This window comes from Syngnathus scovelli, chromosome 15 (genome assembly GCF_024217435.2).
Source record: "Syngnathus scovelli strain Florida chromosome 15, RoL_Ssco_1.2, whole genome shotgun sequence".
Lineage (NCBI taxonomy): Eukaryota > Metazoa > Chordata > Actinopteri > Syngnathiformes > Syngnathidae > Syngnathus > Syngnathus scovelli.
In genome coordinates this window covers 5623096-5649593 of record NC_090861.1, presented here as the reverse complement: position 1 = coordinate 5649593, position 26498 = coordinate 5623096, and the positions used below count along the sequence as shown (strand labels likewise).

At 43.2% G+C, this 26498-nt stretch overlaps 1 protein-coding gene across 4 annotated transcripts in view; it reads left to right on the top strand.

Moving 5' to 3' along the window:
- The window catches only part of cadm1a (cell adhesion molecule 1a), a 147234-nt gene that overhangs the window by 53240 nt on the left and 67496 nt on the right, over positions 1-26498 (top strand). The gene's annotated exons all lie outside the window — the stretch shown is intronic.

The window sequence follows — 26498 nt, the reverse complement described above, 5'->3', positions numbered from 1 at the left end:
TGACAGTCATAATGGCCCTTCGAAAGAAGCTATGACTACAATGAGGCCCGTGAAAAAAATGAGTTTGACTCCCCTGCACTAGAGAGAGCCTAAACACACAGGGTGCAAGTTAATCAAGGTCAAACAAATGCTAAATATTTCTTATTTTTTTACATTTGTCAGACTTTTATGTTTGTGTGTGAGCTCACTTCATCCAGTAGCTGCCTTTCAGCACAAGAAGAAAAATGCACTTGTCATATTTGATGTATCCGTGGCGGGGTGGGGGTTGGCGTCTTGTCAGGGGGAAGCTAATTAGCGTAAGTACACTGCATGATTGTGCCGCAGAACAAGACAATTTTGCATTTCCAGCGCTCCCTGTTGTTTTGACATCATGAGCGACTTTGCATAAAGAGGGACGTTGGAAACATCCATTTAAGCATTTCTGCAACTCTGGACATTTGTTATCCAATAGCGGGACGCTGAGAAGTGCATCGTTGGTTGTTTTCATTACTCGAGCAAATACGCTTCGGACGTTCATCGTAATAACGTTAAATCACCCGCTGCCCTTGCAGCTGCGGCGAGGTCAAAAACAGCATAGTAGACGTTTTTTTTTTTTTCCTTCTTCTTAAACGCATAAAGGAAATACTGTCAGAGGGGGCTAATCTGCCTGTGCCAAGGAGCCATAAGCCATGCAACCCCTCCCATAAAATACAAGCCCATAATCATTTTATTTAGCACTTAGCAGGCGATGTAGTTAGCCTTGAGATCTCCCGGGAGAGTTCATTGGAGCGCCGCTGTGTAAAGTGCAGATGTAAACAACGTGGAGGCGACTAGTAAAGGTTGATGAGCCGTCTGCCGGCCTGAACTTTATGAAAAATGTCCTAAATCAGCCGATGTACTGTATATGGGTGTCAAAAGCAAAGTAACAAAAGCAAAATGTCTTGAATAAAAATGAAGTTTTAGTGGCAAAGCAAAACCAATTTTGGGATATTTGGAGTTCAGCGTAGGGTTTGCTAGCTACTAAAAATTAGAAAGCCAACCAAAAAAAGTGGGAAAGCGCAAAGGGCTATCAATAGAATACCGTATTTTCCGGACTATAAGGCGCACCTAAAAACCTCACATTTTCTCAAAAGTGCGCCTTATAGTCCGGTGCGCCTTATATATGGATCAAATGGAGAATGATGGATGGATGGAACTTTAACTTTTAAAGTTTACTGATCTATATAACTGTTTCTTTTGTAATTATTAAAGTAAGCTTTACATGTTTATTTTGTGTGTTGTGTGATATTAACATTATTGATATATTGTTATTGTTTTCACTAGTTCAAGTTATTATATTGTGTTTGCATTAATGGTGCGCTTTATAGTCCGGTGCGCCTTATATATGGGCAAAGTTTTAAAATGGGCCATTCATTGAAGGTGCGCCTTATAGTCCGGAAAATACGGTACATCAGAGGTCACAAATTTGTCATTACTTGAAACAGTACTTCCAATTTTGATCTGTTAGCCTGGGCTAGCTTATTTTAATGTACATGATCTCTTAAGGGGGGGGGAAAGTAATTTGTCATTTGGAACAAATGGAACCTGGTGCATTCAACCTTGAAGATTCCACTGTTGTACCCATCTGTTAAAATAAAAATTTATTCTGCCCAATGTGGAAAGTCCAAAATGACTGACTGAGTGCATCGCTATGCGGGAGGGGGAATATATAAAGTAAATATGTCAAGACATCCTCTTATCCTCCACTTGCGCGAAACCTTGACTTGTTCTGAAGTTCAGCACAGCAAAAAAGAGTCCCTTTGCTGACCTTTCTCCATAGAACTTTTTTATTTTTCAAATTCCAATGGACCTTGGGAAAGATTGTCAGAAGGAACAATCAGAAGAGAGGCAAGAATCCTTTCTGTGCACATCACTTTGCTGGTCAGACTCTCTTTAAAGGTCATGCTGTATTGCTACAGTGCTTTTCTTTTTCAGTATGTTATGAATGTGTATGACCTGCTTTCCTGAAAGCAACTCTTCGCATACAGTTTATTTTTCAAGTTGATGCTTTGTTGAAGGTTTAGAATTTCTATTGTTAAACCTTCAAGAAGGAAAAATGGAACAAAATAGACACTTGCCTATTGTATGGAAGTAGAGAGAATATTTGCCGTTGTCGGCCATTATGTGGTCGAAGAATGATTCGTGCTTAATATTGAGTATAATAAAATCTTGACCTCAAGTTTATTCCATGAACAAACTCACAACTGGGACTGACCATATTTTATTTTATTTTACTTTATATTGAATATAATGAAACCTTGACCTTAAGTTTATTCCATGAATAAACTCGTACCTGGGACTAACCATATTTTATTTTATTTGTGTATATATTTTGCTATATACATATTTTATCTGAAATTCATTCTTTCACATTTTGTAAGATCTCAAAAGGGCCGTATCATTTTGCTGTCACTCTGATGCCTCAAAGCACCCTGCCCTTAGATGAATGTTAAAAAAGCAAAAGATAAAAGATGAACTCTGAATGAACCACCCCACGAGTATTCATAAAGGCAATCAAACAGCGAGATGAAATTGTAATTGTGAGCCGCCTTGTCAGCTGCTGATTACACATGAATACGCTACCAATGCAAGAACGCGCAGATGACTTTAGGCGAAGACGCTTCTGATCAGCTTCAAAAAGCTGATGGCGGCGACCGTGTCCTCCATTGCCGTCAGTCTCTTTGGGAGGTAACATCTCTTGGAACTGTGAATTTGTCTCTCCAACCAGTATATTCGATGGACTTGACCAACAGGGAGAATGAACCAAACCAAACATTGTAACTAGCCAGATTTACTCTAATTGACTGTAGAACAAAAACCTCACATTTTCTCAAAAGTGCGCCTTATAGTCCGGTGCGCCTTATATATGGATCAAATGGAGAATGATGGATGGATGGAACTTTAACTTTTAAAGTTTACTGATCTATCTGACTGTTTTGTTTTGTACTTATTAAAGTAAGCTTTACATGTTTATTTTGTGTGTTGTGTGATATTAACATTATTGATATATTGTTATTGTTTTCACTATTTCAAGTTATTATATTGTGATTGCATTAATGGTGCGCCTTATAGTCCGGTGCGCCTTATATATGGGCAAAGTTTTAAAATGGGCCATTCATTGAAGGTGTGCCTTATAGTCCGGTGCGCCTTATAGTCCTGAAAATACGGTACATCAGTATATTCGATGGACTTGACCAACAGGGAGAATGAACCAAACCAAACATTGTAACTAGCCAGATTTACTCTAATTGACTGTAGAAATAAATGTTTACCAAAAACAAATTGCGCAAGCGTGGGATCTCCCCGCATGACTTAAGAGTATTGTATAACGGCATCAAGAAAGAAAGAAAAAAACAATATCTTTGAAGATTTTTCCTTCTCGAGCTCCTCGCTTTCGTACGACTGCATTTTGAAAAGGTTTACAGGGAAAATCATCTTTTATTTACAAGTGCACCATATGAGATTCAGTGCTTTTCTTCTGTGATTTTAAAGCACTCTTTAATATTTTAGTAACCCCCACCCACTCACTGTAGTTTAAATGAGGAAATTACAGCTCCTGGAAAGTATGTTAGCTTATTGTTCTTTATTTTTTGGTTGTTGCACGCTTTCAGCCCACGAGACATTTTTAGAAGACACCAAAGAAGCAAGAAAGTATTCCATTCCTCTGCATCGCTAATTTCGAACAAAAGAGGAGCCGCTTTTGCAAAGTGTGTTGAACGATGCCTGGTGTCTACTCTTACTCCAACCCATTCAAACAAATGGGGAGCCATTGTAGACATTTTAAAATTCTGCGCAGTAGACATGAGATGTTGTTTTTAGGAAGCCCAGACATTAGAATAATCAATTTGGTTGGTGATAAAAGCATGCAGCTCCATGTCGAACCGAGAGAGAGAGCGAGAGAGAGAGACTCTCCCTATGTTCTTTAAATAATACAAATATTTTTGTTCAGTTTTCTACATGCAGAATTTAAGTGCGATCAGAGTCCACTAAATCACAAAGGTGAGTGATGTAGAGAGGTGTGTTTGTATTTTAGTTCAACCTTTCTATCTCTCTGATTAACGCGACAGTCTTGTCCTGGTTAAGTCGGAAAAAGTTCTCTGCCATCCAGGATTTGATGTCCACGATTCAGTTCACTTGTGGAAATGTATTCCGTCCCTCCTAATTAGCATCCCAAGAGGGAGCAGATACACAGTAAATGAAATAATAAAGGACCTAAAATGGAACCTTGGGGCACGCCGCATTTTACTTCATGGACATTTGATGAGAATGTACCTGAAGTTACCTTAAAACAAGCAAGCTGGAATTGACCAAGTCAGCATGAGCTCATTTTAGTTGTGGAATATGTGTGATACAGCAATTTAATGACTTCAACTGACTTCAGTTCCTCTTAATGAAATCATGGGAGATGTTTTCATTAATATGTACTCTGTGATGTTTCTGCTGCATCCCTGGAGGAGTCCAAAGTGCTTGCGGTCTTTGCTGCAGGGTCCATCTCAAAATTGGAACTGAAGTAGCTGAAGACGGGAGGTTTGGGAATTCCTCTTGTGGTTACAGAAGAGACATGAAGAAGAACACGATGCTTTCTTCTCTTTTAAAGCCAATCGGATTTATTACGTGTTCGACGTCTGTTGCACACCGGATTTACTCAATCCCTAGACATTTTTCCCCCTTTTTTTTAAAATTCACTGTGCCCACAGCTGTTATGCTAATGTGGTACCGCGTTGATTCCTGAATGTGGGTGGGCACTTTTTTTTTTCCATTTTTTTAATATTTATTTATTTGTTCATTCATTCATTCATTTCCTTGCATCCGCTAGAGAGTGTGTGTTAACTTGACAAATGTGACTTGCGGTTACTACGGCGATTGTCGAGCATCCCCGCTCCTTGCAAAAGTCAAATACGAGACGAGCCTTAATGGCTCCCCCGCGCTCGTCTTATTACAAATGACGCCGCTAACTACATCTCTCTTGAGCGTGTGGCGGGTCGAGTGCAAGACGCATTCATCCGCTTTGCGCCCGACGATAAAGATGAGTCACATTCCACTGGAGAACACTTAAAAGTACGAAAGAAGCAACTCACGTTTCACCTTATCTATTCCAAAAAGGGGATTTTAAACCCATTAATGACATCTTTACTGATGTGTTTTTTTTCCCCTGTGTAACACGTTTTTTTTTCTCTCGCTCGTTTTCTCAACTCTGCAAATATCACCATTAATAAAAACAGAAGAGATCTTGCATAATTACCACGTCATTAACAGATCTGGGGTTTATTTGCCTGCGCTTTTTATACTGAATTTATCAAAGTTAGTCTGGAGATGTGCGATAACACAAGAAAAATACTAACTACAATAAATGAAATACAGTATGATATCACGACGCCTTCATTCTTACAAAATATGATAATAGGCGAGTCTCCGAAGCCAACATTTATTGAAAGTTTCTGAACTAAACTTGCGAGAAACCAGAGCTTCTGGTAAGTCCACTGGTGCGATGACTCGGGAGCGTTTGGTTCCACTCCGGCGGATTTGAGCGGAGATGAAATGCTCTCGCTCATCTTTATGATTTCAATTGATATTGCGGAGGGCGGTGGAAATATTAGAGGGACTGGTTCCACGGCTCTGAATAATTGATTTATAAGGCGGCGACGGCGGCTGAGGGGAAAGCAGCGAGCGCTTGCTCGTCATGCAGATGAACAAGAGTTTGGGACTTGAAGGCGTTTGACAATCTGGTGATTTATTACCTCTTTGCTCCAAGACAATCCATTCCGCAACATTGGTAATACGTTGTTTTAATTCAACGCATTTCCGGAGTGAATTGATAAGTGTCAAAGTACAAATCAATCAAAATATCGCCACCTTTATTTATTGTCAAGATAATCCACCCCAAACACTTTAAAACTAAGTGTGGATTGGAAGTAGACAGCATTTTTCTTTTACAATTTGGTCTAAAAAAGACCAAAGACATATTTTCACTTAGAGGTGCAGCACGTCGTTAAGCGGTACCGAGCGAGCTCAACTGCTTTGTCGTCCACCAGTGATCTTCTGAGTCAACTTCCACCCGGAGCGGGGGTGGCGTTTATTAGAATTCATCCCACTTTCCAGCTTACTGGGAAGGAATAGATAAGAGCGGCTGGAACAAGTCGGATAAATAAACAGATCATGTGCCAAATAATTAACCTCGGTGGGTCTTTCACGGCCTCTCAAAGCGCTTCGGGCGTATGAGGGAGAAACGGGAAGGCGGAAATTGGACCTTTTTCTGCCCCCGCCAGGTTAAGATTTGTCTGATTATGTATATATTATGTCCGTGAAAAAGGCATTAACTACCAAGTACATTTCAACTCCTTTGCTAACCAAAACAGCAGCACACAAACATGACCTCAGTTGAATTAAACCGTGTTTCCCCCGGAGTTTTAAATTGTATCTGACTGAGCGTTCCAAAACAACTGATGTTGATTCAAGTTGCACAGCTGAGCCCCCCAAGCATTTAGATTCTAATCAGGTTTTTCTGAATTAAAACCACCAGGCCCTCGAGTAGGTTTTTGCGGACAATTAGCGCTGACCTTTCAGTTGCTTCGCAAAAAGAAAGATCAGAACAAGTTGCAAAAAAGGCAGCGGCCGGATAAAAAAAATCTTTGGTCAGTATGAAATATCATTCAGCATCATTGAGTGGGTCCATCGTGCTAATTTAACAGATTTTGGACTTCTCCTCGCGGGCTCTCCCAACTTGCCTAGCACGTACCGTACAAGACCATTGCTTTATAGTCCTGATGAATACCTCAGAGAAACCAGGAAGGACGGCTCCATGCAAATTATAATGAGTCCATCTCGGGAGCTGAACAAGGTCTACATTGATTATGATTCCCGGCAGTACTCGCTAGTTCGTACTCTTTTATCAGAATGTAAATGTGCAGAGCAGTGGAGCAAAATTGAATTTTCATCTGTTGAAATATATTTAAATGTACAAAGGGGCACTCTCATGTAGAACTGTTTGGAAACTAATCAGGGGTTAATCAATGGTACAAATGTTTACTTTTGACGCTAGCTAGTTACCTGTTGTCGGCTAGCATGCTAGCCATTATGTTTGCTAAACACAAAGAGCTGTCATTGTTTTCAGTTCAGGTCAGCCATATCGTGAAGTTCTGCCACCCGGCGTACCCTGCCGCTTTTGTTTACAAACATGATGAAAGCATCTATATTTATCTTCTCTTGAGGTTTGCTCACACAAAAAGCCCCAAAAAAGCAATTGCTGGTCTTTGATGTTGGGAAATTTGGATCAAACACCAATTGGGTCGTTCAGCTTTAGAGGTTAGGTTCCATTTGCTCTTTGAACTGGATGCTCTACATACATTTAAGACTTAGCGATGGAGACTTAATGATTCATTTTCCCGATACAGATTAGCCTACTTCGGCTTCTGAGAGAATGTAGAGTTGCTTCCCACTATCGGCTTTGGATTGACAGAAGTACTGCCAACCAGAATGCAACGCGGATTACATTTCAAGTAACAACGACCCGATTCGAAAAGGTCTTCACTTCCAAGGCTCTTCTGTATTTTTGCCGCCGACTTCTTCCCAGCATCTTTTTGGTTACCTCGCCAACGTCGAGATCAGTGGAATTACGATGTCATGCGCGCCCTCCTACGTATCGGTCCACATGACGTGGCGTACGCGGTGTCAAAATAGCGCCTCGGTTTGTGTGCACTGCTCTGCGTTGCTCTGCACGTGCCGATCCTTGTTGAAATGCCACTTTGGAGCAGCTTGCATAAGGCAAACAAGTTAAGAAGACATATTCTGAGTGGTATGGAGATGTATTCTGTAATAAGAGCATTGCGAAATGTTGCCCTGTTAACGTGCAAATAGTTCCCACCACAATTATAGTGGAATTAAATGACAATTATTTCCTTCAAAAATTGTCATGATCGCAAAAAATATATATATACCGTATTTTCCGGACTATAAGGCGCACCTAAAATTTTCTCAAAAGCCGACAGTGTGCCTTATAGTCCGGTGCGCCTTATATATGGCCAAAATTCCTAAATTTAAACTGGCCCGAAGCATTGTGTCATGAAATCGATCATAAGTGGCCCGCTGAAGACTATGAATCATGAATCAAAGACTATGGATCATTATTTTGTGATTATAAAGTAATTTGTTGCGTCTGAAGTTGAAATAAAAAAGATAAAATGGAGAATACGGTGTTGACAATTGTTCGTCACCATAAATATATCACAGATTATTTAAACAAAGGACTATGATTTTATTCCCCATGAAAAATATTCTTGGGTATTGGGCGGACGAATCGATTTAGACTCATGCCAGCATGTGATAACTAGCTTGTCGGTGGCTAATGCAATGCTAACATGGCACCTTCAAAACTGACTGTCAAAAACTCAGAGAGAGTCAGTAACGCTGGTGGAGAAACGAACACGATTGCAATATTTTCAGAACAATGGTGGCCCCCAATGTGACTTTTTTTGGGTGCTCAAGGTACGATTCATCAGTCATTATGAATCTGATAAGCCTGTGATAGAAGGCCAAACCCAACAAAGCCCTGTTGTCAGCCTTTACCTAGAAACCTGTCAAGCATTCTTCGTTTTTACAGCCTTCGCCTCAGTGCGGTGTCGTTAGGCCTGCCTCTTTCATTAACGCTCGGGCTTGTGATTTCCTCCACGCCTGGCCTGCGTTGCGCAGCCCGGGGGAGCGACACAAGACGGCTTCATTCCGACGCTCTTTCCCTTTTGCCTCGCTCTTTCTCCAACATCTTGATTAGCAAAGACAACATTAGTCGCCTCGTGGGATGTCCAACCTCCTGAAGTGCGAGGCGAGGTCGCGTTAGTCCCCTTGCTCTCGGTAGCCGACAGAAAAACAAAGTCACTAAAGAGCGCAGAGTAGCTTGCTCTCACAAATTGAATGAGGCCAACAGTTGCTTGAGTGGCTTTATTTACTAAGCTCTATAGGCGTCTCGTAGCGCTACGTCAGCACAACTGGCTTTTGTTTAAGTTGCCAGTAGTGGCCCTTATCAGCATCTTACAGAATGCTTGCAGATGCATTGTGGTCTTAGTCATGACCTGGCAGCTTGGTCTTCTTTATTAAAGGAGGCGTGCTAATGAATGATTAAACTAACAACCAATTGCTTTATGTCTTATTTTAGAGTGCGACATCACAATCTATCAGAAAAACTGGTTTAAACCAAGTCTAAAGTAAGCATATTACGTAAAATGATTTCGTGTGGATATGTGACCCAGTTGGAATGTTGTTCATAGAAGACTCGATGTTTGTCTCAAGTTTCCTTCTTCAAACACCAGCTCAAAGATTTGTTGCCCGAGCGCGGCAATAAACCACATCCGGGAGCCGGCGTTTCGCCAGGGGGAGGAAAACGTCATTTTCAGGCCCTTTTCTTATAAAGTGAGATCGACAAGCGTTCTCCCTTTTATGGCTCAACGGCTGATCTATCAAAATTGCTTCATGTAGCCAACAGGCCCCCGGTGACTATGCACTGTCAGTCCAAATCCTGTTGCCTCACCTTTTTACAAAGTGCAAATGGGAATGCACCCGCAGGAGCTTCAAGGCTCAACAGCTTTGTTACCAAGGAAACTTGGCTCGGGAAAGCCGAACTCTCGCTGGGGACACCGGGGCCTGTTTTTTTCCCCAATCTCCTCCATTGACCGAGTTGCGGACAAATGGACAAAGAATGGAAGTGCCTGCGACATTCAGTGTGGATCAGTGGCAATAAAAGGTCTGCCTCGCTCAGGCACGATTGATGAAAGTGCTGGGACATCCAGGACACGGGTCTCCATTTTGGGAAGACTTACCGATCAAATTTGGAGTGGCTTTTACGGGCTTGGGTTGAGCTCTGGATTGAGTGATTCAATAATTACGTATGTGTCCCTTACTCCCGGGGTTCTCAAGTACAAGTTCCTCTGACATTCCAAAAAACATACATGTCAGGATAATTGAGCACTCGAAATTGATCTAGAAGTATGAAATGGATGGAAGGCTATTTCCGAGTTGAAACTGTTGACTTTATTAACTCGACGGGCAATGATTGTAGAACATTCTGAGTGACAACATTTGGAAAGAAAACTATTTTGTTTTGAGAAACTCCACATGGATAAATTGTACCACACCGCTGGATGGCCATAAAGCTTTTTAAACTGGCGCTCACCCACAGTTGGAGAAGGAAAAACTTGGAAAAACAGGTAGCAATTTTGTAACATTGCTACGACGGCAATTGGCGAGTCACGGCCGAGAGAATAATATGCTTACAAAAAAGTCTAAGCTGTCAAATGGTGATGGCCTCAGACGTGAGGTGGAAGTAAAGATGGGGAGTTTTGGGACGTCTCGTATTTTTTCGCCATTAAGAAAAGCATATACTGGACTTTAAGGCGTACCGGACTATAAGGCGCACCTTCAATGAATGGCCCATTTTAAAACGTTGTCCTTATATAAAGCGCAACGGACTATAAGGCGCACCATTAATGCATCATGTCAGATTTTTAATCCAAATCAAATCATTCTCCTTTTTATCTTTTTTATTTCAACTTCAGACGCAACAAATTACTTTATAATCACAAAATAATGATCCACAGTCTTTTTGATTCATAGTCTTCAGCGGGCCACTTATGATTGATTTCATGACACAATGCTTCAGGCTAGTTTAAATTTAGGAATTTGGTCCATATATAAGGCGCACCGGACTATAAGGCGCACTGTCGGCTTTTGAGAACATTTTAGGTTTTTAGGTGCGCCTTATAGTCCGGAAAATACGGTACCTTATGAGTGAAATTGATATTTCATTGTGTTTTGTCTTCAGTTACAAAGGTCAAAATGTCCTCACTTATTGCCCACCCCAGTACCAACCGGAATGTAACGTTTTTAGTCGAAACGAGCTAAATATAAAGGTATTGTTAACAAGGAAACGAGGCGAAGGGAAGAAGCCTTCAAGATTGAGGATGGTTTCCTTAACCGTCTCTGTTACGTCTAATTATGTGAAGCGCTGATTCCAAGTAACGGAGAGGATGGAAGAAGCTGATGAATTCCAAAAGTGGTAAACATATCCTCCACAAGGTAAAAAGGTGAACATCTGAATTTGCTGTTTTTACCCTTTGCCGTGACAGCCTAGCGGGTGAAAGTTAATGTGTCCTTTTTAAGTGCCTGTGGCAGAAACAGATAAGAGACACATCTTGAGCGCGAGTGAGACTCTTGTGATTCCGTCCAATTTGGCTCATCTCGTCTGCTGAGAAACCATCAAAAAGGGAGAGCCTCTTCCGGGCTTACCTCGACGCCTTATTTCTTGGCAGACAAATGGTAACGTGCTGCCGGAGCTGAGGACCCGGCAAGTGGATTTCCAACTGACAAACGTCAACCTTAAGATGCGTTTGCGATCTGGCCAGAGTTTTTTTTTTTTTATCCCAGATTAAAAGAACACCAAGTTGTCAGCTATGCAAGCACAAAATAATTAGTAGAAAAAAGATCAACCCAATTGTGAGCTTCAATTCTCCTTTAGTTTGAAAAATCTTGCAAGCCTTCGACCCTTCTTCGGTATCATAGTGTGAAAGCGGAACGGTACGAAAATGAAACGGTACTTGATATATTTGCAATCCTTTTGCACTCTGGAGAGTTTCCCTGTCGTTTAAGTTCAACCTGCTGGGAACGTAATGATCTTGGCTTTTCTTCGCGCTGTGTACTATAATGTCGCCCGTCTGGAGAATTGGTGCGTTCAGTCATGTTCGACTTCATTTGCGAATTCCCTTTAATGTCGTGCTCTTTCTCTCTCGGGCTACCTGGGTTCGCGGCTTTAGCGCTTTGCATTGCTGCTGACTCAAGCGCTGCTCACCTTCTCCAGCCAGCCGTGATTTTTTTGCCAGACTGGTTCTAGAGGCGGGTCTGTTGGCTTCTGGTGACAAACGTGCCTGTAATTATTTTGTCTTTTACAAATGTGTGTGATCAATGGACTAAGCTATCCAACCGGAGGGATTTAGCTAATAGCGGCGCTAGCCAGGCAAAGGCGCTAGTGACGAACTAGATTATCACATTCAACAAAGTCTGGTTCAAAAACAGAGTTGTGAAACATTTTTTCCTCCGGTCAAAGGTCGGCACAGTGTAATAGTGGTTAGCGTGCCTGCAGCATAGTGGAGAGATTCTGGATTTGAATCTTGATAGCAAAGAAAGGGGATTCTCGACATCTTATTTGCAGGCTAGTGCTTATTGTTAAGGTTAACAGTTTGCACTATCATTTTGATATTTTCTGAGATAAAAGTTCATTGATGGATTTTTTTTTTTATTAAAAGATGGTGCTAGAGGTCGAGTGACTGATGTATACGGCCATCTAAAATAAATACAGAAATAAAATCCCAGTAGCAATTGGCTCACGTAGCGGTACGCCGCCACAGTCGGGGACCTCTTTTATAAAACAGTAAATGTGCCAAAATATTTTAGCGCTGATGAAAATATGCTTTAGCACCTCTAGAAATGTCATTTACACACACCTAGTTGGGAATCCCCGTTTTAGATGCTGACTGAAGTGGAATTGGCAGATTGGCTACCTCCCATTTAATTCCACGTATTTTTTCCAAAAATAATTTCAGCCTGTTTATTCAAATTTGACAGTTCTACCGTATGCGCCAACCCAAAGAGTGTTATAGCTTTTTGTGGTTAGTAGAAATCTTCTTGCCATGCGTGGTAGCATTTCCATTCTCCAGCTGTTCCAAGCAGCGTTATCGGGAATATTGATTGATCCGTCGCCCGCGACGCTTCCTCGGAATCTGACTTTGTCCTAAGTGGTTTCATTAATTGTGCTCAATAGGAATTTGGCGTGACTTCCTCCACCCCGTAGAATGGCAATTAGTTTCCTTTCCACTGTTTACTTACTGCTTTATGGTGGATATAATGAGGCCTTGCTATTCCCGTCTGCTTTTGCTATTCCCACTCTGGAGTCACGTCGGCTTCGGTTTGTTTATCTTCTCGCTTTGAGTATTTGTTTCTCTTTGCCCATCACTATATCCAGAAAATCCTTTGCACCTAAAAGATAGAAAAACAGACAAGGCCGATCTTACGAGTGCCACTTTTTGTCGTAGTCAAATCCAATCTGTCAGCTGAGGGTGAGTGGGCAATCCACTCCGGTCATTATCCTAACCAAAACAGATTTGAAATCATGGCATAATCATCTCCTGATCATAATGAGCTCACAGGTGTCCCAAACAATTAAGCCTAGATTGACTGCAGAGAGACGATAATAAACTCCTATTAAAGTTGCGCCACTTTTTTCTTTTTTCGTTGTCTTACTTTTGTTCATCTCGCCACTGACGGCCAAACCTGTGACTTTACTCGTGTCTCCTTGAACAAATCTATAAAGTGTACCCTCCACGGCGCAATTAACAAGAGTCGTCTGCAAATCCTTGCAGGATTCATTGCTCTTTTCATTGGCTTTATAAATGTCACCGATCAGGTGGGGGAAACGCACGACACGAGCGCCGGTTGTGCGACAAAGTCTGAGTTCTACCTCTATTACATATTGATGGCTTCCTTCCCTTTTTACTGGCACGCCACAAAAAAAAAATCTCACTGTTGGAATAAATCCACTGTACGAGGTGCGGTATTTTTAGCGTTAGCTTTTGGTGCTGCTAAGGAAACATAGTTCAGCTAGCAAACATTATCTATCCAAAACTCATTTGGTGTTTTCACCAAGGCCTCACAGTGAGTTTTTGAATGAATATTAACTGCTTTGCTTAGGCATGTTTAAAAATGTGCCTTTATTATTTAAGGCATGTAGCGCACGTGCGACTGTGGGAAAATGTTGTTTTGAGTGTAATCAAATCGGACGTCCCTCCGAGTGGAAATCTTTCCCAGCAAAGGTTGTAAAGTGCTTGTAATGATTTTTTTGTGCCAATCAAAAGTAGGTGTTATTCATTTTGGTATAAAGGTGGATTTTCTATATTTCTGGAAGCGTGTCCTTCTAATAAATCAACGTTTCCGGATAGTTATTTGTAATGCGAAAAACAAGCGTGGCGCAAATTGAAATTGCAACAGAAATTTGATTTAAGTGGTCATTTTTATCCTCGTCGGGCTGATGACACCAGGTAAGATCTTCCACGGATGGAAACTCCGGTGCGATTAGGGAACGAGTTAATTTTCCATGTCATGTGTAACACCGCTGTTGATTCCTGGCCTCGTCAAACACGCCGAAATGATTAAAGCTGTTTCCCTTCTCTGGAAAAAAAAAAAATACAATTTCCATAGCAGTCCCTCTTGGTGTGAATACTTGCCACTGATTGACAGGGTGAAGCATTAGCCCGCGGGCTGCGCGTTTCTTTTTTTGTATTTGGGGTGTGCACATCCTCAAACTGTCAAAGTGTCAGATGAAATAAGATGAGCATTGAGCTTCTCAAAGGAGACGATGCTTCTTGTCATGGGGGGGTCCGTTGATATCAAATGGATATACTATATCTATTTGTCTTCTAATTATTTCATTGGCGCCAGAAAGACATTCACTGTAAAAATAAAATTGGAACACTGGCCAGAATGTGTTGTTGAATCACTCGATTGAATCGGACATTTTTGTTCATGTATAATTAATGGAAATGTGGTGTAAACTAATGGAATGGATCTAACTGAAGCACATCTGCAAGGATGCGATATTGAAAGCAACATTAAAAGAGCCGCGATACGATGGGCGGAAATGAGTTTTTAATATTTCAGCATAACGTACCAATTACAGTCGATTTCAATCTCTGTGTGTATTAAGATGGATTTACTAGCAGCTTATAAAATATTTATTGAGACCGTTATTGGAGGGGCATTGATTAGAAATGTTGAGGACATGCCTCTCCACGAGTCTTACTGTCTGTCTTAGTGGTTGCTAAGCAGTGCTGTAGACCTCCTGGAGTTCGATGTTGTTGAAAAGTTCACCTACTGTGAGTTTGTTTGTTGCAGCCGCAGGTGCTGATCATTCAACATGAGACTAAAAATCCTTAGTGTGAACATCCAGGCAGCGTACACTCGGCCCACCGCTGTAAGTTCCCGGGCGGCCACGCCCGTACGTGACCTCGTGCTCAAACTGCAAGCCTCGTTTTGCTACCTTGCTGGAGAGTTTCATGTTCTCTTTTTTATGACCTGTGGAGTATTTATAGCTGTCTTGACTGAAAGCCAGGGTCATTGCATTTTACTCCTAAAGGTGTCTTGCCCGGGGGAAGCTACGACTCCAGCTAGCATCCGGAGCCGCCGAGGTTCGAGCGAAACGGTCACCTGTATCAGCATTGACATTGAGATTTTGCGAGCCAATTAGAAGATGCCAATTAAAATTAACCATGAGGTACGGTCAAGCAGAAAATGACCGTAGTCTTGATTAGCACGGGAGCGGGCGTTAGCATCCGGCTTCTCCTCTGCGCTTTCCGCCGGGAGTGGTTGAATCATTTATCTTTCCATTGATTTTCTTATTTTTCCTTTTAGCCCCTCAGAGCTCCCATTTCCCATCAACTCTTTGCCTTGTTTTCCTCATTCTATTGCGCTCTGACACATCTCCTCCTACTATAGATTTGATGTCTCGCCCTGGGTCAGGCCCCGTTCGGCCCGTTTCCTCGCTCCCCTGTCTTGGCTTTTACCTCTGTGGACCTTTTGGCAGGTCTGGCTCCAACTCTCATAATGAGATTCTGTTGGTAGACCAACATGTGAGATCCCATAGTTGAAGGTCTCAAGGAGCTAGATGACAAGTAGTCACAAAAGTCAAGTATGCCACCAATTGAGATGGGCTCTGTCTCTCCCTTTTATGTCTCTGTGTCTTAGCCAGCATCATCAATTATTACTTCTTTTCCTCGAGGGTGTTTGCGGCTTTTATACCGGACGCTTTCATCCTTTAGAGTTGGCTAGCACTTAAAAACGCTCTCATCATGCCGATAAACAAATTAGTACCAGGCGCACACTGACCGGCCGGTCGGCCGAACGGCGTGATCTCGGCTTAAGGCAAAGTCAAATCAATGCGCCGTCTGTTAATTTATCTCCCTCCTGACAAGCCAATAGGCTCTCTGGAGCGAGCTGGCTAATGAGGACTTCCTAAAGGTTAAGTAAACACAGAGGGTTTGGTAGAGGGAAGATTGTGAGATGGCCCAATGATGTAGTTCTGTCAAGGGTTAGCTGCAAGCCTGATCTTGGATTCTATCGTTTCACGATAAACACAATAAATGAAGATGAACTGCGTTACGCTAATAACAATTTAGTTCCAGAAAATAATAGTCAACATTTTGGAACACGCTAGCTGCATTTTCTGCCTCTTCGTATCGTTTTCTTTGTTTCCCGACATTTGAGTGAAGTCATATCTGGACGAGGGGGGAGAACAGACAAGGGCGGGGTATTTTACCCAACCGAAATTACGTCGCAATCTGAATAGCGCGCAAGGACCGACGATCTCAACTGCATTAGGTGGCGGAGCCCGCTTACTTTCCCATGAATAAATAACAAATGAATGGGAATGGCTGGATGGAGACATCAAGTCTATTACCATTCCGTTGGCCTTGTCTGATATATTTGGGGGAAGAAATGAGAAGCAAATTGCTGCATTATGCACCTAATTTTCTTTGAGGCTCCTGGCCCTCTTTTTCACCAGCGACACTTGGCGAGCAGATTGTATGGAAATGCCATTGCCGTTGTGTCACCGTGAAGAAAACAGTGCTCAAGTTAGTTTCTCGAGTGGTAAACTTTTTTTGAATGGCTGCCTCGTCGTGGCTCTTCTGTCAAGGTTCTTTTGGAGTTTCTGCTTATCGCCTTGATGAACAATGTAGCATTGTCTCGCCCTTGCTTAGCCTCTCGTCATTGCTTTCACTGTTTATTTTGTTATTCTCAAACAGTTTTAGTGCCTAATCCCCATCATCCCCAGCAGGGATTCAAGGGGGCCCACTCAAAAAGGCAGCAAAAGCTGGAGGTTCACTGTTGGGACTCTCTTGATGTTTGCGTCTGTGCTTCCTTCTATGCGGGACTGAATTGTATTCCGCTCACAATCGCTAAAAAACAAAAGCCCAACTTTTCACAGCTTGGCATTCAAAGAAAGCTAACTCAGATGTTAAGTTTAAGCCATTTTCCAAATCTTTTAATACCTTACTCGTGTTGATTCCTGGAAGAGGTGGCGAGTAATCAAATACTTCATTAGCGTATGAGATGGATTTTCTGAGCATTTGTTTGTCCTCAACGTAGAGTTCGCCAAAGTTCACTGCCCTAGAGCAGCAGTGAATTTCACAAAATGCAAGGCTTGCCTATTATTCCAAGAGTCACATCTCGGAAAACAACCCTGCCAAATTGGAATGATTTAAAAAAATGTTCTCATTGTGGGCGTGTCCAAACGTGCTGAAACCACACCCCTCGTGTATCTGTTGGTTCTCTCAATCTTCTTGTCCTTCGCTTGTGATGGGTTGATTTCCTCCGACATCTCCAAAGCACGTCTGGTTAATTGAAGACTGTAAATTGTGAGGGTGGTGTTGGTACTCACGGTTGCCGAGCGACGTTGTAGATGATTCGGACGCTGAGATTTTTGTCTGGCAAGAGATACTTTACAGTGTTTCATCCGTCACCGAACGAAAGAAAACAGACGGTGTTGTCATAATTCGTTTTGACACGGGGCGACGGTTCCGATCGGCATCTCCAGGACAAACCGACAATGTCAGCTTTGACTTTCCGTCGCGAGCTATTAACTTGTTCACTGGGAATTGGAATGAACAAATAACTCTTGCAGATGATGGACGACGTACGTACTCAAGGGATCAATAATATCCCTCGTCCATTCCGTGTGTTATTAGTATGTCTTTTGCGGGCGTTTGTCCCGAGTGGCGGAGCTCAGTCCATCGGTTGCCCTAATTGGCTCGGCATGACTCGCCGCGTGTTTTGGTCACGGCGCCGGTGATGGATGACGGCGCTCTCGGATTCGGCGCTCCCTGACACCGCCCCATCTGCTCCCGCTTTCTCCCATCCGTACCTCGTCTTTAGCCTCTTTGCCCCGGGCTCGCCTCGACAAATAGTTGTTGTCACCTCTTCCCGCGGTGGAGAAATGAGAGATGGCCGGACGCAGACGGTAATTAGGGAAGCGCGGCCTACGTGCCAAGGAGATGGCAGTGGTTTCATCCCCGCATGCGTGCCGCCCCCTCCGAGGTTTGTCGTCATGGTATCGTTAAGGAGGAAAGCGGATGGTGTCCATCTCGCTACAGACAAACAAAAGGGCCACCTAGATCTATTTTAATGAGGAAAAACAGGCATAAACAACCCCCCACCTTCCTCGGAGCAACTGTGGATACTAATGGCTTTATAATGAAGCATTTATGATCTTTGAACCAGAACCTCCCCCCTTCCTCTCCCTCTCTTTCTCTCGCTCTCTCTCGACTTAATGGGTTGCTGATGCACCTTGCGCATTTTTGATATAAACTGAAATGATGTGACTCTTTGAACTCTGAAAATGATTGAAACTTTGCCGTCTTGGAACTTTATTGTCCTTTTCGTTTACATCTAACGAACCCAACGCACATAGACATAAAAGTACAATGCTCCGATTCGCCTCAAACAAAACGGAATATTTGAATAATATCTTAGACTGTGTCGGACTGCCAAGTCTTTACTAGACTATTGTTTTAGCCTTGGCATCATCATGACAGTCGGAAAATAAAATATCGCATAGATTTCTTCCCTGGCAGTGCGATTTAATTTGCCGTGTTCCCCGAAGGAATCCAATGAAACAATGAGTATAGATTTTTCAGGCATTTAAGGTTCTGGAAAGAGACATTGTCTGGCTGGGAAAAAATAATTGCTTTAAGTGTTGAAGGCCTACATGGATATGAAGTATCGGTACTATTCCATGAAAGCCTGGTCGGTCCAATTAGGTTAAAAATTCTTCATCATTCCTTTATGTCATAGGAATTTGATTGACTAGCTTGAGAATGTGGAGGTTAAGATTTATGACTCACGCATAGTGTGTCCTATGTAAAGATTCAGGCCGGAGAGTATATATTGGTTGTATAATAAAGGAATTCCAGTGAAAATATGCCTGGACGTGATCGCCAAGTGATAGACGTTCGGAAAACCCAGCTGAGCTTGAACTACCCCCCGCCCTTTCCACTTCCTAGCCAGACATTCCTCCATGCTCGGTTGGCACGGCTTAAAGTAGCGGAGTATAATGGAAATCCTCAGATGATGCCGAGACCACGTTCGCACTTCGCTGAACTTTCAATTCCCAGCTGTTTTTCCTCCCAACCGAAGCCTCTGGCCGCCCCGCACCTCCGCTTCCTCTTCCCACACCGGCTCCGCCAACAGCGCCGCTGCCTACGCCGCCTTTATTACGACTCTAGCTTGACTGCTCGCCCGTGTCAGGTGGAGCTTAGGAAACAAGAATAGCTGAGCGCCAAATCTCGTGTCAGGGAAGTAAAAAAAAAAAGTGAAGGTTTACAAAAAATATGATTGACATTTTTTTTAGATTGGTGCGTAGTTTAATACAGGGGTCCAAATTCAGGTCAAACACAATCTGATTGAAGATCCAAACATGTTTCAAAACAATTGTGCTTATTGAAAATAATTGAAATAATTATTGACATATTTTAAGTAACAATCTTCACGAGTTAAGCTTTGTCATATACAAATGATAAATCGCAACATATTTCATGAAGCGCCTTTGCCTGTAGGTGTATTGATGCTCTCGTGCGAGCTAGCTCAGTAGGCGTTGAAGCAACGCGCGCCGGAAAAAGGAAGAAAATTTCGCATTTCGGACGAGTCTGAACAATTCCCTCGTGCCTACAAAGGAGGGAGTCGTTTTCGGATGCCCCCAAAGATATGAAGATCTCCAGAAGAGGAAATGAGAACTGGCAAGAGAAAATATGCTCAATCTTTTCGACGGATACGCTGAACCGACCGGGCACAGCGTTGCCATGAGTCATTTAACGCTGTTTCATTCTAACACGTAGCCGAGTAGGAAGTGTGAAGCCGCTGCTTGTTCTCACAACTGATTTATCTTCTGTTCAACTCGATCGGTCCGTTACACCGAGGCCGAAAGACAGCTAAGGCCAAACATTATCGCTTCGGCATGAATGTGGCACCATCTGTTTTGCCAAACATCATCCATCTTTTTCAAAACTCTCAGGGCCATCCCGTGCCTCCGCTCACCTGATTAGCATTCGTTTATTATTGATCATAAGCTCAGAGTGGCTAATGCAGAATGGCAAAGGTCTTGTAATTGTTTCTTTCCTGATTCATTTGGCCGGATGGATATATTCGGTCGAGCGACGTTGGAGGTTCTCCCACCAAGATGTTTCAGGACAGAATCAAGCGCATGTTGCCGTCGGATTATCAAACCCGCCATGACGGCGCGTTTCATGTTATTTCAGTCGGCGGCGCACAATTCAAGTGGAAGACATCCCGTGAGTCTTTGTGCAAACTTGCTTGTTTGGCGTCAATGCGGCAACCTCGTCACTCGGCGGGAGCCTTTGCTTTCATGCGGGGAAGGCTGCGAGAAAAAATTTAAAAAAAAACGGCGAGGCGCCACCCGAGGATGTAATCACAACCGATACGACTTTGCGATTGGTAAACAAGGCCAATGAGAGTAAAGCAAGCAAGCCACTGTGCCCAAGTGAACCATTTTTTAATAAACGCGTTTGGAACAGATCCTTTAGCTAGCCAGACCGCGAGCGACTCTCCAACTGCTGCTAACATGGAGTGCCTAAGAGTCTCCAGTTTGTTTGTGTAATGATGCCATAAAACAGCTTTTCTTTCTGGCTCTTGAAAAAAAAAAAAAAAAGTGACATCACAGTTGTCAATGACAATATTATGAAAAACTAGCCGCTATTGCAGCTTGGCAAAAACAAGTGTAGGACATTTATCTCACCCTTAAAAGTTTCGGTACGAGTTCCCGAAAAAATGGAGTGCGCCAGGAGTAAATGCAGATTTATCATATTCCAAATATATAAGTATATAGCGGGGGCGGCTCGTGACTTTGTTACTTCAAAGGTGTAGAGGCAGATGTTTAATTTGGCCCGCAGAGTTTTGTGCTTTGTGGGGAGTTAATGTGTTCTGGCAAAAGCCATGTAATCCTCCATGTGATCAGGAGAGCGTGAGGTTTGAGGGTTACGGAAATGATGGGGATGGGGTAATCCCCTCGAGGTCTTACCGCTCTTGAAAAACCCGAGTCATCCCTGATGCTTATTCTTTTTTTTCTTTTTTTTTTGCATATGGTTAAATAATCATGTCTGCTCGGCGCATCGCCGCTCCGCCGCTTCTGCCGCCCCCCCCTTGCGATGCTTTGATGCGATCATGAAAAAGTGCGTTTGATATGAAAAGTTACAGTAGGAGACTGTGAAAAAAGACGTTTCATAATCCAATATGGAATTTAGAAAGCTGCAGTGCGGAGAATATGCTCTTCACCGTTTCCTTACCAGAGTTTCCTGGATGAGCTCGGAAATGGAACGTGGCGGATTAAGTCGTCACGTAGGCCGAGTCGGCAGCTGACTAGCTCGCCCAAACCCACCCGTTGTCCTCTTCATCTGTGTGACGGATGAAGACGTGTTGTATTTGCGGCGTGTCACTTTGCGCAGCGCTGCAGCAAAACGATTTGCCTCTGCTTAGGGTCTGTGGCTTTTGTCATTTGGTAACGCGGGAGGCGGGAATGACGAGCGTCGCAGTCTGACAGCCGCAGACGTTTCTGCTAACCGTGCCTTCAACAAGTTTCTTTCCAGATGAAAGCCAACCCGGGTGCTGCTTTTTTTTTTTTTTTTTTTTTAAATCCCACTTCCATGTTTGATATACTGGCTTGGGTTGTGCCTGTGTTCTCATCTCAAAGTGATGTTATGTCATTTGATGTCAACAGACGGCGCAACACATCTGAGGCTGGATTGGCTTTAAAAAGACCAAAAATGGCAGTTTGACACGGCGTTGGAATATTTACAGATTGTCTTTGAAGAGATAATTAACATGGGAGCCCATTGCCGATGTATAGAGACTCCACCCAGAGATGACGAGTTGATAACATTTAAACGGCGTCATCGACACAAGATTCGACGACAAAACATCTCTCGTTCCGAAGAAACTAACGGGAATTACGGAAAGGCCGTCGCTCGGCCTGCCAAAATCGGCACTCTCCACCCGCCCTCCCAGCGGTACAATTAACCTTGCAACTCACTGATACGTCGCAGCTAAATTGGTCCAAAGTGGAGCTCATTTATTTGTCTGAAGCTTTTCGCTACCCTGAAGCTAGCCTCTATGACACCAGCAAAAGTAGGATTTAAAAAAAAAAAAAAAAAATGAGGACACTTTCTCTTCACCTCTTTTTTAATTAGCTCTTGTCGACATAGCCACCCCTCACCTTAAAGTTTGGAAATGTGCGGATTGGCCTCATTAGAGGAGTCCAGCCCAGCGGTGGGTGACGTGTGATCAATAGTCCTTCGCACGCCGATCGCCCGCTGAATCCCGTTCCGGATCAGACTTGTTAGCAATAGAAGGGAACTTAGTTGATTACACCTCGGCCGGGCCCCTCCCATTCCTTTGCCTCTCTGCAGGACTGAGTGATTACTTGGGAAGGGGAGAGAGCGAGAGAGCGAGTCAGGCAGACCGAAACGGAGAAAGGCAGGGCAGGAGAGGGAGGATCAATTGGTTGAATTTAGCTGAGAGCACAACCTTGGCAAGTGCATGCAACCCACAGCAGATAATATGATTATCTTGGGAGAGTGAACGAGAGAGAAAACAAATAACCCCGCATCGCCGCATTATGCAACGGAGGATCCGGGAGCTTTTACACTCAGCTTTGATTCCCATATTTACTGCGTGCCATGCTTATTTTTTATTTTATTTTATCCACATTTCTAGCTTAAGGGAAATTCATAAATAAATCATGAGCTAATGCACGGTCTGTAGGGTGTATTGTGCAGATGACACAAGGCTGGCTAATGCACTGGAACTGCGCACCATTTGTCAGAGGCGGAGGAGAAGTGGGTGAGAAGGGGAGGGTAAAATATGGAGGTGCCAGCATATCGATCAAGGTTGCCATTTCAACATGGAGATATTGAACGGCGAGGAATTAGCCTCCCTCTGTGAGGCGCAGGCGGGGGACAAATTAATGCAAGGGAGCATTTGTTTTGTTTAGGGTGTTTTTCCCATCGGCCGTTGATCTGTCTTTTGTCCACCGCAGCTCAAAAGAATCGACCGATGATTCCTGATTGTTTTCTCAGTCACTGACTGTATTACAGGCATTTGTGCTTTAGATTTGAGTGGTGTAATGAGAATTTAACTCCTCTGGGAGCCATTTTGACTGGGGTCAACAAGCATTCATTAAAAAGCATTCAGTGGTGGTGTTTATGATTTACAGCGGGCGCATTGAAGTATTGAAGGTTACAAATGGCACGCAATATTAGGCGAAAATGTTGTAACCACACAAGTAGTTTTATTTTTTATTTTTTATTTTATATTAAGCTACTTAATTGGCATCTTTTGAATATAACTAATGAAGTAACTTCAATCAAGTTATCAGGAACTTATTTGTCCTCAGATCTCTATAACTCGGCAAACAATAACAAGGAACCCGAGAAGGGCTCCCTGAGGTATGCCATAATTGAATGCGTATTTCATTGATTCTTACTCTTGTTCAGGAACAGCAAAACTGCATTGGAAAAGAATTGTCACTCTCCCAATGGCAATCTCGGATAAGAAAATATGCCATTTAATTTCTGCTGACATTTAACTCGGATGGCTTAGCGTATTAGCCGAGGCGGACGGTTCCGATAAACGTGTCAAGCCTGAGATTTATTTGTTTCATATTTTCTCACAGGCTCGAGTGCTAGGAAAGAGTCTTTTAAGATTTTTGCCGATTGCTTCAGTGTCAGGTTACACGTAGTTTTCAGCCTATGTGTGCACGCCGTCGGCCGGGCGAGTCGGTTAATAGTCAGCAAATATATACGTTTATTGAGATTGAGCACATGAAAAAAAGGATACAGGTTTGTGTCTGCGCTCGCGTAAAGGAAATGGAATCTGCTGGGCAGAGATAAGCTTCTACTGGCTTGTGAATTCCAGCCGCCAGTGTGAGTACACCGCCGTGTTTTGGGGATCCATTTCTGCGTGTCTTGTCATTGGCAGGAGTGACAGGTAGACGGGACGGGAAGAGCGGCCATGCCGGGATGGGTCAGCGGCTTTTGGGCAGGTGACGCCTGGAAAGCCACCGCCCGCCATTGGCATGCAGACGTACGTCTCGGTGTGCCTGTGAAGTGAGACAAGGCTGAAATCATTTATTTCTCCTGCTAGGATGCATTGGAATGATGGAATGCTGCGACTTGTAAACATTAGACGGAGCTGTTATTTGTTGGGGTGTCATATTATGCATCATTGGTCTAGAACCTTCAGTCTTCAATACGGAAATGTCACAAAATCCTTCCAATGCCAAAACATGATAGTTTTGCCATTAAGACAAATGGCCGCTCATTTTATATACCCTGGCCAAGTCACTTCTCGCAGCGGGGGTTCACAGGTCTACCTCGAAATCTGATTGGGTTCTTGAGTTTACTTCCAGATCTCCAAAATCATGCTCATGTAGATAATTCCATTTGTGCGAATGGGTCTTCTGCATTGGCCGAATGTCCGCTGGGTTAGGCTCCAGCTCACCCACAATCGATAAGCCCAATAGAAAATGGATGGATGGATAAAATAACAATCTGGCAGTGCAGCCAGTGTGCAATAAATGTTATATCAGACAAAACTACCATCCATCAGGCGTTATGATACAGAAAAATGAATGAATATGTCTAAAAAATTGTCAAATTTTGATTTTTGACAGGGTTCTATAAAAGTTAGATAGATAGTAATGTCATATATGCTATTCATCACAACAAAATGACAAAATGTGAAACAAAACATCGGTCGTTTATGGGAACGCCGTTTGTTCGCCAGTTTTTTATCATCAACTTTGTGTTCCTTACGAATCCATCAGGCATCTACCTCCCCATCCCGTTCTGTGTTAATGACTTTGTCGCATACATTACCATAGCATGGAAACATGAGTGTGAAGCGTTTGATAAATGAGGCTGGTTCCACTTAAAGCCCGCACCTTACAAAGGCGACAGCCAATTACCCTCGTCGGGCCAGTCGTGCACAAACCCGCTCCGCGATACGCTTTGACAGTGCGGTGCTACATCATGGTTAGCCTCGCAGACGCGCTCATCAGCCTCATACTTGATCCCGAACACAAAAGCTGTCAGGTAGGTCACAAGCGCCGAAGGGCGGGCGGAGGGGGGGGGGGGGCGACCAGCAGCGATTTGGGGATTTGATGGTGTTGCCGAGCGACGGGCGAGGTGGGAGGGATGTAGACACGCTACATGACACATTGTTACATGGGAGGACAGCAAGGACACGTTTACGGCGGGCCCCGCTCGGAATCTGACACTATCTGGCTCAGGATTCAATGTTGATAAGAGCAGAGGAAGGCGGAGGAGGGGCCAAGTGTTTTCCAAAGATCAAGGTCAACACAGTGGGTGGGACTCAAGTATTCAGTGTAAACTCAATCAAAGCAAGCAACCAGTACAAAGACTGTGCACAGATGTCTCAGGGTGTGGATTTCCAGATGCTTTATGGATAGATAGGATTACACACTAGTATTATCGTACCACTGAAATCAGCCTGGCACTCAACTGTAGGACCAACGCCATGTTTGATATGATGGTGACTGGGGGCGGAGCTAGCGGTTGAAGCCAATTGTAGTGTCAGTCGTGGAAGCAGAATTTCACCATTTTGGTGTTTGGTGCTTATTCGTTGAGAAATGATTCAATAACTACTCATTCAGCCTAAAAACAAGTGGACTGAGGGTGGATCCCTGAGGTATGCCAGAATGAAATGTGTCGTGCAGTGATTTTCTCTTTGACCGTATTATCAAGGATTTGCTTTTGTGACTATATTCTACAACAAAATACAAGCCGATATGATGAGCTCTGACAAATCTGGGGCGCAGGTAAACAAACTATACACCCAACATAAAGAAGAATCAGATCCATAAGATTGAACATGTAACATGCTTCAAGCAAAATAAGACCTTTTGTGCAAGCTCATTCTAAGCACACATTTTGTCTAACCTACATGGAGGTGAAGGTGAGAAACTACAAATGAAAGCGGACATGTTGAAAGGCTTTTTATTTCCTTTCTATTGAGCAATGTTCACACTTTGAAGCTCAGCCTGACTTTGAAAGCCGTCATCCATCCACATAGGCCGCCACATTGGCTTCGCATTTGCTTCAGTGTGCAATTACTCTAGCGCAGTGCTTCTCGTCTGATTATAAGGCCATGTACAGATAACTTTGCCGCATCCACAAATAAGATTTAATGTCGTTTCCCCCCGTTTCACGTTGAAAAATGCCACAGCGCGACATCAAATCACCCGCCTTACCGCTGTTCAAGGTCCCACTTGTGCGCGGCGCATTCAAGGCTCATAATATTTACGCTGGCATTCACGTAAAATATTGAACACGACGCCGTTCCATGAAAATGTGATTTTTCTTTTT